Here is a 15,641-nt window from a genome sequence, read left to right as displayed (position 1 = left end):
CTGTAATTGTTTTCTTTTCATCTAAACGGTATTTACTATTTACTACGGCCAACCTATTCTTTTGGGCAAGTATGTTGATCATACCTGGAACCAAACAAGAAGATAACATTATGTGCGGCCACGTGCCTTTAGAAAGAAACCCATTGATTCCAAATCAGGTCTCATAATTACGAATCTACTTCGTCTACTACGAAGTGTAGTAAGATTAACTTTTGCCCTGAGCTATTATATATTACCCATGCTATGCTAATGATCGCCACTTTAAAAAGTTAGTCCGACTGCAATAAAACATGTGACCGATAACCACAATGTCACCGTTTCAAAACTGAAACGAAAAAAAATCATGAAAACTAATTCACCTACCAGGAAATCCAACTTTTCCCGTTATTGATTGCTGTCGAGCATCCGGATAGCTGATCCCAACGTTTGGTATCGATTCCCTGCCCTGCTGATCCCACCTCTATTGACACCAAAAACGTTGACAACGTGACGTTGTGTTGACCCTGTTTTATATGTGCCTATGCCTCTCACTAAACCGGCGCTTGTCAGTTGCTGTGGGTGTTTAAATACACTCAGTTGCTGCAATCACCAGCTCTCTTATAATGATTTACTCGATCCCGCCATGTACATCCAACCACGAGTTCTCAAACACCTCGAGCCCATGACTCTGTCCGTGCGACATGAAATTAAGGTCCTGAATAGGTTACCCAATCATTATGTGTTATTTATTGGATGATGTTGTCAGCAAACACTAAGTGGCATAGTTAGGTTCCAAATATAATATGAGGCATCTCATCTACGAGTTTCAAAATACAGGTTAATCTCCTGATTAGACAGTAATTACTCTGTGGTCTAAGAATAGCTAGTTCTTTTTGTGTGTGTGGAGGATTTGGGGTTCCATCTGAGATTCAAACCCACACAGTCAGAGTATGGCACCTTATTTCCAGCACATAACGCCAGTGTTCTGACGGCTAATGAACAGCACATCATGCCACGACTCACGACTACACAACGTCATGTGGCTATTAGGATTTCCTTGAGGGAATTTCCTCCCGTATAGAGCATGTGTGGGATGCCCAGCATCCTCCCGTATAGAGCATGTGCGGGATGTCCAGCATCCTCCCGTATAGAGCACGTGCGGGATGCCCAGTATCCTCCCGTAACGAGCATGTGCGTGATGCCCAGTATCCTCCCGTATAGAGCACGTGCGGGATGCCCAGCATCCTCCCGTATAGAGCACGTGTGTGACGCCCAGCATCCTCCCGTATAGAGCACGCGTGTGACGCCCAGCATCCTCCCGTATAGAGCACGTCTGTGACGCCCAGCATCCTCATGTATAGAGCACGTGTGGGACGCCCAGCATCCTCCCGTATAGAGCATGTGTGTGACGCCCAGCATCCTCCCGTATAGAGCATGTGTGTGATGCCCAGCATCCTCCCGTATAGAGCACGTGTGGGACGCCCAGCATCCTCCTGTAGAGAGCATGTGTGGGACGCCCAGCATCCTTCCGTATAGAGCACGTGTGTGACGCCAAGCATCCTCCCGTATAGAGCACGCTTGTGACGCCCAGCATCCTCCCGCATAGAGCATGTGTGGGACGCCCAGCATCCTCATGTATAGAGCACGTGTGGGACGCCCGGCATCCTGACATCAATGTCATGGGCAACACGCTGTTCCCGCTGTCTTCTTGTTATCTCAACCTCCACCAATTAAAGGTTGCATGGAAACTTTTCATTGATGTTGCATTCTCAAATTTATTAGAATTTAAACAATGCAGTTTCTTTCCCTTTTTAAGCTAGTAAACATAGCGCGTCCACTTTCGGCTTCCACTGATTGTCTTTCCTCAATCAGTAAAAATTCCCCAGATACTTCTCTCAGTGACAATCCATATGCTTCTACCACCTCATGAAGTTATGAAGTAGACAGTGTATGTGTATTCCCAAATGTAAAGTATTCATTTGCATGAATTAGGATTTGTTTTGTTTGTCATTGTGTGTATGTGGTAATTTCCTAATTCAAGTCATTTAACAACTTCTGTACTTGTATGAGATTAACATCAGAATATCTGTTACTGTACAATATTTGTTAATGTACAATAAGAAACACCAATGATATTTTGGACAATACATAATGATACAATATTCTTCCCAAAATATACTACCTATCAAAAGTTTAGACTCACTTAAAGCACTCACTATATGTTATGAATATATACTCTTTAAAAAAATGAAACTTGACATAGGAAAATATTGAATTTTAGAACATATTTGACACAAACCAACCCATCCTGAATCCCAACATGTGGGGGAATGGTTGCCGACGACACAACGTTTGAAAAAAAGAAACGTTGAATAACGTTACACTCACGTCTGTAGTGAATCGCTAAAAAGCACTACAGGAAATGCACGTGCATAATGAAATTGTGTATCACCCTGCGCTGAAGCCTGTGAATGTAGGCTTTAAAAAGCCACATCAATGGTACTCCACCTGCATTGCTTTAAGCCACTATAGACGACAAGAGAATAAGAAGACTGACAGAAGCTCAACGACACAACGCCATCGGCCGTTTGTAAGGACGGACATCGCAGCATGAGGTGGCAAGGCACTTCAGCGTGTCCAGACAGACCATCTCAAACCTATGGACCCGATACAACAATACTGGGAGTGTTAATGACAGACCCAGGTCAGGTCGACCTAGTGTTACCACCGCTGCCCAGGATCGCTTCATCCGGTTGAGACATCTTCGTTCAAACACAACGGCCGCATCATCCACAACAATCCAAATCCCTGGACTGCGCCAAATCTCCGACCGCATTTGGTTACGAGAAACCAAACTTTTTGCCAGAAGACCAGTTCAACGTCACGTCGTTCCCGTCATCAACTTTAATGGTTGATCTTTGGAGCATGACAATGCTCGACCTCATGTTGCACGTGTTTGACTGGATTTCCTCCAGCAAAACAATGTTCAGGTGTTACCTTGCAATTGGCCTTCACGACCCCCCGATTTGTCCCCCATTGAACATCTATGGGATACTCTTGATCGACGCTTGCGCCAGCGTAATCCGCCACCTCAGACACTACAAGAACTGCACACAGCACTTCAGCAAGAGTATCAAAACATTCCTCAAGACAGCATTCAGCATCTCCTTTCTTCTATGGGTCACCGCTGCCAAGCTGTTATCGAGGCTCATGGTGGTCACACCAGATACTGACATATTACACTGACCAAGTAGCTTTAATAACCCACTGTGGTTTTACCAAACACTTTCTGGATAATCATGTGTTGGAAATTTGTAAAGTGGTGATTTTACTGTAATTGAGCAATGATGTCATGTTTGTATCAATTATGTGCACTCAGTAAGTAAACTCCAAAACAGCATGTCAAGTTTCTTTTTGTGAAGAGTATATATATGGTTACATCGAAGACGAATTTCTTCACTAACTGCAAAATTGCACGAGTATCATGCATCAAATTTCATCATTTATTGAACTCATGACAACAATCTTTTCAACGTTTTCAATTCGTTTTACAACACATCAGTTCATGAGTAAACAGCACCTTCAAACAGTATGGAATATTTTGCAAAATCTAGTTCAGAACAGTTGACTGAAGTAAGAGGCTACATTTACACTTGTGAGTCTAAACTTTTCATGGGTAGTATATGTTCAAATTCTAAGCATGTTCAGATCATGCTGATGTTGTGTTCAAGTGTTGTTTACATTGTGAGATGATAATTCAAGTGATGAGATAGATAGATAGATAGATAGATAGATAGATAGATAGATAGATAGATAGATAGATAGATAGATAGATAGATAGATAGATAGATAGATAGATAGATAGATAGATAATCTTTATTTCCTCCGAAGTCGAAGATACAGCCGGTTGTAACATAGGTTATACAGATGTATTTACAGGTTACAGAGTGTGACAATCAAATTTAGAATAGGTATTTTAGTTGATGTAGACAGGGTTTTACAGAGTTTGCGATTAGTTTTATACACTTAAACCACATTCCTTGTTCAAGCTCTTGAGCATATACATTTGGTAGACCACCGAGCATAAATGAGACAAATAGGTCTTCATCATTCCATAAACTGACAAAAGTGTCAACATCTAGCATGTCAACTAGTAACTCAATCAAAGCGTTTCTACTACTTTGTATGAGAGTACAGTGTAGAAATACATGTTTTACAATATCATAGGCATCTATGCCACATTCACACTCAAGAGACTGAATGTGCTAAGTGTGCTGATACGTAAAAGAGCAGCAATATTATAGAAACATTCTGGCATTTTATAATATGCAGAACATAGTCTGTGAACATATTTAGGGTATCTTATAGTCTGATATCTTTCAAGGTTAAGTCTCAACCTCGGTACAGAAGCAACATATGTATCCTCAGCTTTAAGTATTCTTTCTTTAACCAGTACAGACCACTCAGCCTTCGTTAAGATGGAAGATTGGGTTACAAAGTTGTAAATAGTTGTACAAATCTAGGTCATACATTGTAACAAGATTGAGCATGTGGAAGATTGGCGATGACTTGCTATATCGCTCTTTCTCCAGTAAAAAAGTCTGTCTGTAGTGACAGAGTCTATGCTCAAGTCTATACATAGTTTGCCGAGAAATAGCAAGGACTTCTGGTGGATATATCTTCGTAGTGTGACCAGGGCGAGACTGTCTCTGGCTATTGTGGATGATCCACGTTTTGAAAGGCCTTGGAAACTCTTACAAAACTGGTTTTGTACAGTTTCCAGCATATCATATTCCTTTTCAGGTAAACGGGCCTATACATTACAAGAGTACAAACCGCATGGCAGAATAACTCTTTCCCAAATACGGATACATCAGAGTGGGTTAAGGCCACCAAAACACAGGCCATAGTTCTTATTGGCATTAAAGAGTATCCTAAGCCTTTCACATACAAACTGCGTACGTCCTATAGTTTTACCGGATGAATAGATTTGGAGACCAGTAAATTTTACATGTGTATTAGAAGGTATTTCCTTCTCACCAATGTATAGCTTAGGCTAGACATTTCTTTTTGTATCTCCAAATACAAGAAATAAACTCGTTGAGGCATTAAAACGCAAGTGTCATGTCTGCGCATACTTATGTACAACATCAAGCAAACTATGAAGTCCATCTGGGTATGCACTTAACAAAGACAAGTCGTCGGCTAACAGCACCCCTGGTGTTTTACCCCATGGTAAACATATGCCATGCCCGATACTGTGTAGTCAACGATACTGTGAAGTAAGTCGTTTATATATAGAGTGAAGAGCCAAGCTAATAAGACACGACCCTGACCTACCCCCTGTTTTACATCAAATACATTAATTTAGAAATACAGCCACCAGTGCTAACACAAGATACCATTGATGTATACATAGGGTATATAAGTCGCCACAGTCTACCCCGAATTCCGACATTGTAAAACTTATAAAAGTCCATTCAACCAAACTCTGTCAAACGCTTTCATCATAGTCTTTAAATACTCTTGCATATGTTTCCATTCTAAGTACAATGTTTAAGTGTTGGGCGAAACTTCTTCACCATGCCTACCAAGAACTTCGACTCACACAAACACTTATATGATACGTATTTTTTTTTAATGCAGAGTTTGTGATAAGCAAAAACATAACAATAATTAAGTGAGTATGGTTTTACGCCGCTTTTAGCAATATTCCAGCAATATCACGGCGGGGGACACCAGAAATAGGCTTCTCACATTGTACCCATGTGGGGAACTGAACCCCGACCTTCGGGGTGACGAGCCAAAGCTTTAACCACTTGGCTACCCCAACGCCCCACAATAATTAAGCATTAAATCTACCCTGATACAAGTTCAGAATGATGTGCTTATGTCCGTCGACTCTAAAGGAGCTGTTGCTCTTGACTTGTCCGTAGCATTCGACACCAGGGGCGGTATTCATAAAGCTTCTAAGAATTTTCTTAAGAGTTAAGAATTCTTAAATCCACTAAGAATTCTTAGTTTCCATAACAACGTTCTTAACTTGTAATAAAAAACTTAGACAAGTAATTTTGTTCTTAGTTTTCTTCTTAACTTTAAGAAACCTCATGAGGACACCTAACTAGTTACGAAAATTCTTAGTAATCCAATATGGCGGCTCACGGAAACGCAAACTTTCACACTAGGAAGAATGTTTTTGATATGTACACCGACAGAGAGTTATTACGACGTTATCGTCTTGACAGAGGAGGGATAGAGTTTGTGACAGGCTTGATATCGGATGAAATCGACGCACTTATCTTTAGAAACAGGTCCTTACCAGCCCTATACAAAGTGCTTGTAACATTGAGGGTTTTGGCTACAGGCAAAATGCAGCTTTGCAATGCAGATGACATGGATATTTCACAACCAACAGTAAGTCGGGCTGTAGCGCAGACGTTAGCTGCTCTAAATGCACCTCATATTGTGCAGAGATTCGTCTCGTCTCCATTGTGTCAAAGACAATTAACCGATAACGCTAATGAGTTCGCTCACGTTGCAAACTTCCCAAATGTGGCCGGTGTCATTGATGGGACCCATGTTCAAATAATCGCACCACACGTCAACGAACCTGCGTTTGTGAACCGAAAACGCTACCACTCAATCAACACCCAACTAGTTTTTGATGCGCATTACCGGATTACCGACGTCGTCGCCAAGTGGCCAGGATCAACACATGATGCACGGATCCTTCGAGAAAGTGGCCTCCAAGTTCTCTTTGAAACGAGGAGGGTACCAGGCAACTTTCATTTATTAGGAGACAGTGGGTATCCCTAAAAACTTGGCTTCTGACACCATACCTGCGGCCGAACAACGCTAACCAACTTGCGTATAACCGGTAAGTTAATTCAATTAGACTTACTTCCCTTATTTTAGGAATGTCAAAAGTTGAAATGGGTTATTGCAAAATTATGATCTCGAAATGAAATGTGAACTTGTTCAAATAAAATGAATACAATCCAGTGTTAATTTGAGTGTAATTGATTTATTACTGAGGCAGTATATTATCAAAGCTTTATTAGACAATTCACGCCAATAGCATTCCATTATAATTTGAAGATATATGTTTTTTTCCACTTTTATATGTCTGTATCTTCAACTTTGAATTGTCAACATTATTTATGAGACACCCTTACCAATTATTTGGAACATTTACTCAAATGCATTTTGTTATACCATGAATAATACCTGAACGTGATAAAATACAACAGAATGCATTTATTGGTGTTCACAAGGATACATATAGATGTTTCTTTACTAGACAATATAAACTGGAGGCCATACAAAAAGTCCTGCTTTATATCACTGTTTAAAGATAATATTGGTCAGGCAAACTAAGTTTAATTTGTATTGAATATTATATTTGTTGGGTCATCAAACAACTTCAGAATGTAAAAACAACAACCCAATAATCAAAATTTCATTATGATCCTAAAACATCAGTGTCATTAAAAATGAAATGTTGTGACAATAATAGTTATATTCAGGTTATATTAGAGTGTTATAATGACAAGAAAAAGAAGCGAAAGACCTGGGCCTGATGATTTTTCTTCTGAATTTTACAAATTTTTCTGGAAGTAGATTTTGAAAAAACCTTTGATACAGTTGTTTGGAAATATATTGATAAAGTACTAAGTTTTTTTCCAATTCTGGCCCAGTAATAAAAAAATGGATAAACATACTCTACAAAGATATAAATTCTTGTATCTTTTTGAATGGATTTGCTGATCCTTTCTTTCCAATATCACGTGTAAGTTTCTTTGAAATTTGCCCAAATCAAATAAGAGAATAAGCAAAGACTGTAAACCAATATACATGTATGTTCATAGCTGTATAGACTCTGATATTAGCATCTTTACATACTAGTAAATACATATTCTCTTGAAGGTGTTAAGAACATGCAAATTGTTAATCTAATGTCTCACTAACGCCCCCGACCCTCGGCATGCTGACTTCTTGAATTGTGTACTTAAGCTGATGAGTGTAGTAGGTTCCTAAGAATACATTTAGTTCCATAGACTTAGACGTTATCAATTTTGTAAAGTAACACAACAGTACTGGATTACAAAAAAGATTGAATGAAAACATTGGGATGAATATTTTTTTCTAATCTGAAAAATTCTTCACATCTAAAAAAATGCCTAAGTCCAAAAATAAAAAAAATTCAAATAAAATTAAAAAACTGGCATAATCACTTGAAAGTTGGCACTGTACCTCTATCATTAGTGCGGAAGGCTTGGACAAATATGAAAAGAATGAGATGAATAGTTTTTCCACAATCAGTCAGACAAATTTATAACTCTGAAATGACAAAATACCCCAATATTCACATAAAATTACAAAATCGGTGAAATTACATGAAAATCATTACTGCCCCATTAGCATTAGTGCGAAAGTCATGTGCAAAATTTACTCCTCCCAGTATTTTTCAGCTCTTTCACTAAGACTGCTTTCCTTAGTTTGAGAACTTCAATTTCCAGTTTTAATTTTGAATCGTTAATGCTGCTTGTTCCTTTGCAGAGGCCTGGCAAGTATGACAGCTTGAGGATGGAGCAGTTGGAGTTGAAACTGGTGGACACACTCTGACTAGGGGCTCGCTCACTGTTGTCGGCATGACTGGAACCTGCACCCCGGAGAAATCCAGCCTCCTCAGATCCACCTCACTGAAAGTGTCTAATCTGTTAAAAAAAACAGAAATTGTTAGTCATGTCGTAAATAAATGTCCTACTATGCCATTGGCCCGAGTAACCATAATATCTGTTTACTTGCCTTAGAAAATAATAGGACCAACTGTCTGATCAGCTACAAATGGAGTGCTTTCTTTGGATGTGTCACTAATGCTGACGTGGCTGTTGCAAATCTACCAGTATTCATAAAAATAACACTCAAATATTTTTATTGGTTTACAGTTTCAAGCATTGTACCTTTTAATGAAAAATTATATTGCATGCATCTTAATCCAAAAACCATAATTTCTAAACTGTTTTTGAACGTCATTTACATTACCAGCAAATATTACTGTGTCATTAGCATACATTATGATAATTACAGTTTTACATATGGCAATGGCTTCATTAGCTAATTCAAAACCCTTACATCCATGGAAAGATAATCTTTTCAGTCATTTACATACAAGAAAAATAAAATTGGGTAGTTAAAGTGTCGTTTCATGTTTTTAATGGTTTTAATGACTTCATCTTAACTTATGTCCTGATTCAATACCGAGTTATCTCCCATGCCAAAGTCATTTAGCTAACTGTCTCAATATTATCACATTGATTTCTCTGAAATGCTCAGAAATCTATAAGTGTTGCCATGTTGCTATCTGTCTTGTTAATCCTATCAGATTTATTCAAAATCTTCCAATAGTCCAAAAGGGACTTTGATTTCATGATTCTTAATCTGTTATTTGTTAACAAAGCCATGTCACTCTCTCAGTTTGGGGGTTTTGCATATATGATAATATGATAAATAAATGTCAAATGCCATGTGTATCTCATTTCTCCAAATATGAGCTGCATCACTTGTGGAAATATCAAAGTCCCATATTTATATTAATTTGTGTATATTTGTATGTTTTCCCTATGAAACTACCCGTTTGCAATGAGTAACATAACATTATTGTACTAACTCAGTGAAATATCATATGATGACCAGAAAATAAATACCTGTTGGCTTCAAAGCTGGGTGACATCGCCAGTACTTGCAGCATGCTGGAGTCAGTGCCGTAATTTAGAAATTATTATTCATTCATTCAATCAATTGTCGCAGGAAAAGTCTTGTGTTTTTACTTCAAATGCCTATTAAAAAATATCTATACTAATTCAGATTAAAGAGCCAGAAAATACAAACCACTCAATCACTTAATATATGTTATGTATATTTATGAAACTGTTTGTGGTTGAATGATAATTTCTAAATTACGGCACTGACTCCAGCATGCTGCAAGTACTGGCGATGTCACCCAGCTTTGAAGCCAACATGTATTTATTTTCTGGTCATCATATGATATTTCACTGAGTTAGTACAATAATGTTATGTTACTCATTGCAAACGGGTAGTTTCATAGGGAAAACATACAAATATACACAAATTAATATAAATATGGGACTTTGATATTTCCACAAGTGATGCAGCTCATATTTGGAGAAATGAGATACACATGGCATTTGACATTTATTTATCATATTATCATATATGCAAAACCCCAAACTGAGAGAGTGACATGGCTTTGTTAACAAATAACAGATTAAGAATCATGAAATCAAAGTCCCTTTGGACTATTGGAAGATTTTGAATAAATCTGATAGGATTAACAAGACAGATAGCAACATGGCAACACTTATAGATTTCTGAGCATTTCAGAGAAATCAATGTGATAATATTGAGACAGTTAGCTAAATGACTTTGGCATGGGAGATAACTCGGTATTGAATCAGGACATAAGTTAAGATGAAGTCATTAAAACCATTAAAAACATGAAACGACACTTTAACTACCCAATTTTATTTTTCTTGTATGTAAATGACTGAAAAGATTATCTTTCCATGGATGTAAGGGTTTTGAATTAGCTAATGAAGCCATTGCCATATGTAAAACTGTAATTATCATAATGTATGCTAATGACACAGTAATATTTGCTGGTAATGTAAATGACGTTCAAAAACAGTTTAGAAATTATGGTTTTTGGATTAAGATGCATGCAATATAATTTTTCATTAAAAGGTACAATGCTTGAAACTGTAAACCAATAAAAAATATTTGAGTGTTATTTTTATGAATACTGGTAGATTTGCAACAGCCACGTCAGCATTAGCGACACATCCAAAGAAAGCACTCCATTTGTAGCTGATCAGACAGTTGGTCCTATTATTTTCTAAGGCAAGTAAACAGATATTATGGTTACTCGGGCCAATGGCATAGTAGGACATTTATTTACGACATGACTAACAATTTCTGTTTTTTTAACAGATTAGACACTTTCAGTGAGGTGGATCTGAGGAGGCTGGATTTCTCCGGGGTGCAGGTTCCAGTCATGCCGACAACAGTGAGCGAGCCCCTAGTCAGAGTGTGTCCACCAGTTTCAACTCCAACTGCTCCATCCTCAAGCTGTCATACTTGCCAGGCCTCTGCAAAGGAACAAGCAGCATTAACGATTCAAAAATTAAAACTGGAAATTGAAGTTCTCAAACTAAGGAAAGCAGTCTTAGTGAAAGAGCTGAAAAATACTGGGGAGGAGTAAATTTTGCACATGACTTTCGCACTAATGCTAATGGGGCAGTAATGATTTTCATGTAATTTCACCGATTTTGTAATTTTATGTGAATATTGGGGTATTTTGTCATTTCAGAGTTATAAATTTGTCTGACTGATTGTGGAAAAACTATTCATCTCATTCTTTTCATATTTGTCCAAGCCTTCCGCACTAATGATAGAGGTACAGTGCCAACTTTCAAGTGATTATGCCAGTTTTTTAATTTTATTTGAATTTTTTTTATTTTTGGACTTAGGCATTTTTTTAGATGTGAAGAATTTTTCAGATTAGAAAAAAATATTCATCCCAATGTTTTCATTCAATCTTTTTTGTAATCCAGTACTGTTGTGTTACTTTACAAAATTGATAACGTCTAAGTCTATGGAACTAAATGTATTCTTAGGAACCTACTACACTCATCAGCTTAAGTACACAATTCAAGAAGTCAGCATGCCGAGGGTCGGGGGTGTTAGTGAGACATTAGATTAACAATTTGCAAGTTCTTAACACCTTCAAGAGAATATGTATTTACTAGTATGTAAAGATGCTAATATCAGAGTCTATACAGCTATGAACATACATGTATATTGGTTTACAGTCTTTGCTTATTCTCTTATTTGATTTGGGCAAATTTCAAAGAAACTTACACGTGATATTGGAAAGAAAGGATCAGCAAATCCATTCAAAAAGATACAAGAATTTATATCTTTGTAGAGTATGTTTATCCATTTTTTTATTACTGGGCCAGAATTGAAAAAAAACTTAGTACTTTATCAATATATTTCCAAACAACTGTATCAAATGTTTTTTCAAAATCTACTTCCAGAAAAATTTGTAAAATTCAGAAGAAAAATCATCAGGCCCAAGACTTTCGCTTCTTTTTCTTGTCATTATAACACTCTAATATAACCTGAATATAACTATTATTGTCACAACATTTCATTTTTAATGACACTGATGTTTTAGGATCATAATGAAATTTTGATTATTGGGTTGTTGTTTTTACATTCTGAAGTTGTTTGATGACCCAACAAATATAATATTCAATACAAATTAAACTTAGTTTGCCTGACCAATATTATCTTTAAACAGTGATATAAAGCAGGACTTTTTGTATGGCCTCCAGTTTATATTGTCTAGTAAAGAAACATCTATATGTATCCTTGTGAACACCAATAAATGCATTCTGTTGTATTTTATCACGTTCAGGTATTATTCATGGTATAACAAAATGCATTTGAGTAAATGTTCCAAATAATTGGTAAGGGTGTCTCATAAATAATGTTGACAATTCAAAGTTGAAGATACAGACATATAAAAGTGGAAAAAAACATATATCTTCAAATTATAATGGAATGCTATTGGCGTGAAATGTCTAATAAAGCTTTGATAATATACTGCGTCAGTAATAAATCAATTACACTCAAATTAAACACTGGATTGTATTCATTTTATTTGAACAAGTTCACATTTCATTTCGAGATCATAATTTTGCAATAACCCATTTCAACTTTTGACATTCCTAAAATAAGGGAAGTAAGTCTAATTGAATTAACTTACCGGTTATACGCAAGTTGGTTAGCGTTGTTCGGCCGCAGGTATGGTGTCAGAAGCCAAGTTTTTGAGGGATACCCACTGTCTCCTAATAAATGAAAGTTGCCTGGTACCCTCCTCGTTTCAAAGAGAACTTGGAGGCCACTTCCTCGAAGGATCCGTGCATCATGTGTTGATCCTGGCCACTTGGCGACGACGTCGGTAATCCGGTAATGCGCATCAAAAACTAGTTGGGTGTTGATTGAGTGGTAGCGTTTTCGGTTCACAAACGCAGGTTCGTTGACGTGTGGTGCGATTATTTGAACATGGGTCCCATCAATGACACCGGCCACATTTGGGAAGTTTGCAACGTGAGCGAACTCATTAGCGTTATCGGTTAATTGTCTTTGACACAATGGAGACGAGACGAATCTCTGCACAATATGAGGTGCATTTAGAGCAGCTAACGTCTGCGCTACAGCCCGACTTACTGTTGGTTGTGAAATATCCATGTCATCTGCATTGCAAAGCTGCATTTTGCCTGTAGCCAAAAACCTCAATGTTACAAGCACTTTGTATAGGGCTGGTAAGGACCGGTTTCTAAAGATAAGTGCATCGATTTCATCCGATATCAAGCCTGTCACAAACTCTATCCCTCCTCTGTCAAGACGATAACGTCGTAATAACTCTCTGTCGGTGTACATATCAAAAACATTCTTCCTAGTGTGAAAGTTTGCGTTTCCGTGAGCCGCCATATTGGATTACTAAGAATTTTCGTAACTAGTTAGGTGTCCTCATGAGGTTTCTTAAAGTTAAGAAGAAAACTAAGAACAAAATTACTTGTCTAAGTTTTTTATTACAAGTTAAGAACGTTGTTATGGAAACTAAGAATTCTTAGTGGATTTAAGAATTCTTAACTCTTAAGAAAATTCTTAGAAGCTTTATGAATACCGCCCCAGAGCTCAATCAATTCTCTTGTCCTCACTCGAATCGTGTCGGCATAAGTGGAGATGTTTGGAGGTGGTTGGAATCGTACTCAAGCAGCCGATGTCAATCAGTTGCCATACATGGTAAGGAGTCACGGAAGCAGGAACTCACTTAGGGCGTTCCTCAAGGATCAGTTTTAGGTCCCATACGGTTTACACTATGCACACTACCAGTGCTGTTCAGTAGGGGATACTATTTGAAAGTACAAGCTTGGGTTTCACATGTATGCCGACGATTCCCAAATATACCTGGGATTTACACCACTTGTGCCTTCCTCTGTTGCCACTGCTTAAATGACTTGTGGATTGTGTAAATGAGATACAAAATTGGATGTCAATTCACTTTCTTCACCTTAATGCTGACATGGCAGAACTTATCATCTTCGGTTCAAAGTCAACACGATCTAAGTTTCAGTTTCCTCCACTGAAACTCAGTGACTCTGACGTCACCCAAGCAACAAATCGAGGAGTCAGTTTAGATTCATCCCTGGCCATGGAGCGACATATTGATGTTGTCTGCAAGACAAGTTATTTCCACCTCAGAAACACCAGCTCAATCAAGAAGCACATTGAAATATCAGCTGAAAAGACTCTTGTTAATGCCTTTGTCTCCCCTCGCGTTGACTATTGTAATAGTCTACTGTATGGAGCATCACTTAACAGACGCCAGAGAATACAAAACAGTGTAGCTAGATTACTCACTGGAACCAAACGTCAGGACCATATAACCTCAGTTCTACGCGATCTTCACTGGTTACCTATTCGACAAAGAATCATGTTCAAGATCCTTGTCTTTGTGTTGAACGATCAAGCGCCACCATACGCTAGTGAGCTTATCTCCCACTACATCCCCAGGTGGACTCTGAGAAAGAAAAATCATCACTAGTATTGGAGACACCACCTACAAAAAAAAGACCTATAGTGACAGATCTTTTTTAAAAGCAGGACCCATTTTGAGGAACAATATCCCCCAAAACATCCAGGACATACGCGAACTCGACCAGTTTAAGCGAATGCTAAAAACACAGCTTTTTGACACTGCCGTTGCCTGAGCAATTTGTTGGAACAGGTGCTGTATAAATATTAACTTTATCATTATTATGTTTTACAGATTAAAAATAGTATGCAGGAGAGAGGGTTCAAACCCACCAAAAACTTTCCGGAGAATATGAAGGCTCCCCAACACTGCAGCCTTCTGCATTACCCAGAGTGTAAATAGGGCTGTACTCCCGGTGGAGAAGCCGGGTGCTCTCCGGATCTGCGCCAAGAGATCAGGAGGTACCAAACCAAGGGCACCGAGAACAATGGGGAGCCTGACGACAGTGTAGCTGGGATGCAAGCGAGACATTTCAAAGGCGAGGTCCGCATATTTAGCATTATCTTTTCCTGAATCTTGCTTTGTAAACGGGGACATTGTGGAACCTGTGAATGAGTAGTTGAAGTGGCATATGAAACATTTATACCGATAAGGACCATTTCACGTGTGCTTTAACCTGCACTTCCGCACAAAAACTATTCTTTAGGGTACAATATGCCAGTGGCGTCATGAACACTACAGTGGGTACAGAGTGCCTATGGGACAGAAAAAGCATCCATAAGCAGCAAAAAGAGCATCCCCTTCCGTTGATTTGTTTTCATCATCATTTTATTCACTCATTAACGCCACCAACGGTGGTACATGAGCATACATATATATATTACCCTGTGATTAAAAGACACAAGATGCCTATATACATTGATATTTGTGTACAAATATATTAGTCGATTATTGATATAGAGTATATAAGAACTGTACATACATACATGATTATAATATATTAAACGAAAAGTGTTGATGGACATAATCAGCA

Source organism: Haliotis rubra, unplaced genomic scaffold, assembly GCF_003918875.1.
Source record: "Haliotis rubra isolate DU_JTF1 unplaced genomic scaffold, ASM391887v1 Scf736, whole genome shotgun sequence".
NCBI classification, from domain to species: domain Eukaryota; kingdom Metazoa; phylum Mollusca; class Gastropoda; order Lepetellida; family Haliotidae; genus Haliotis; species Haliotis rubra.
This window is presented reverse-complemented; position numbering follows the sequence as displayed.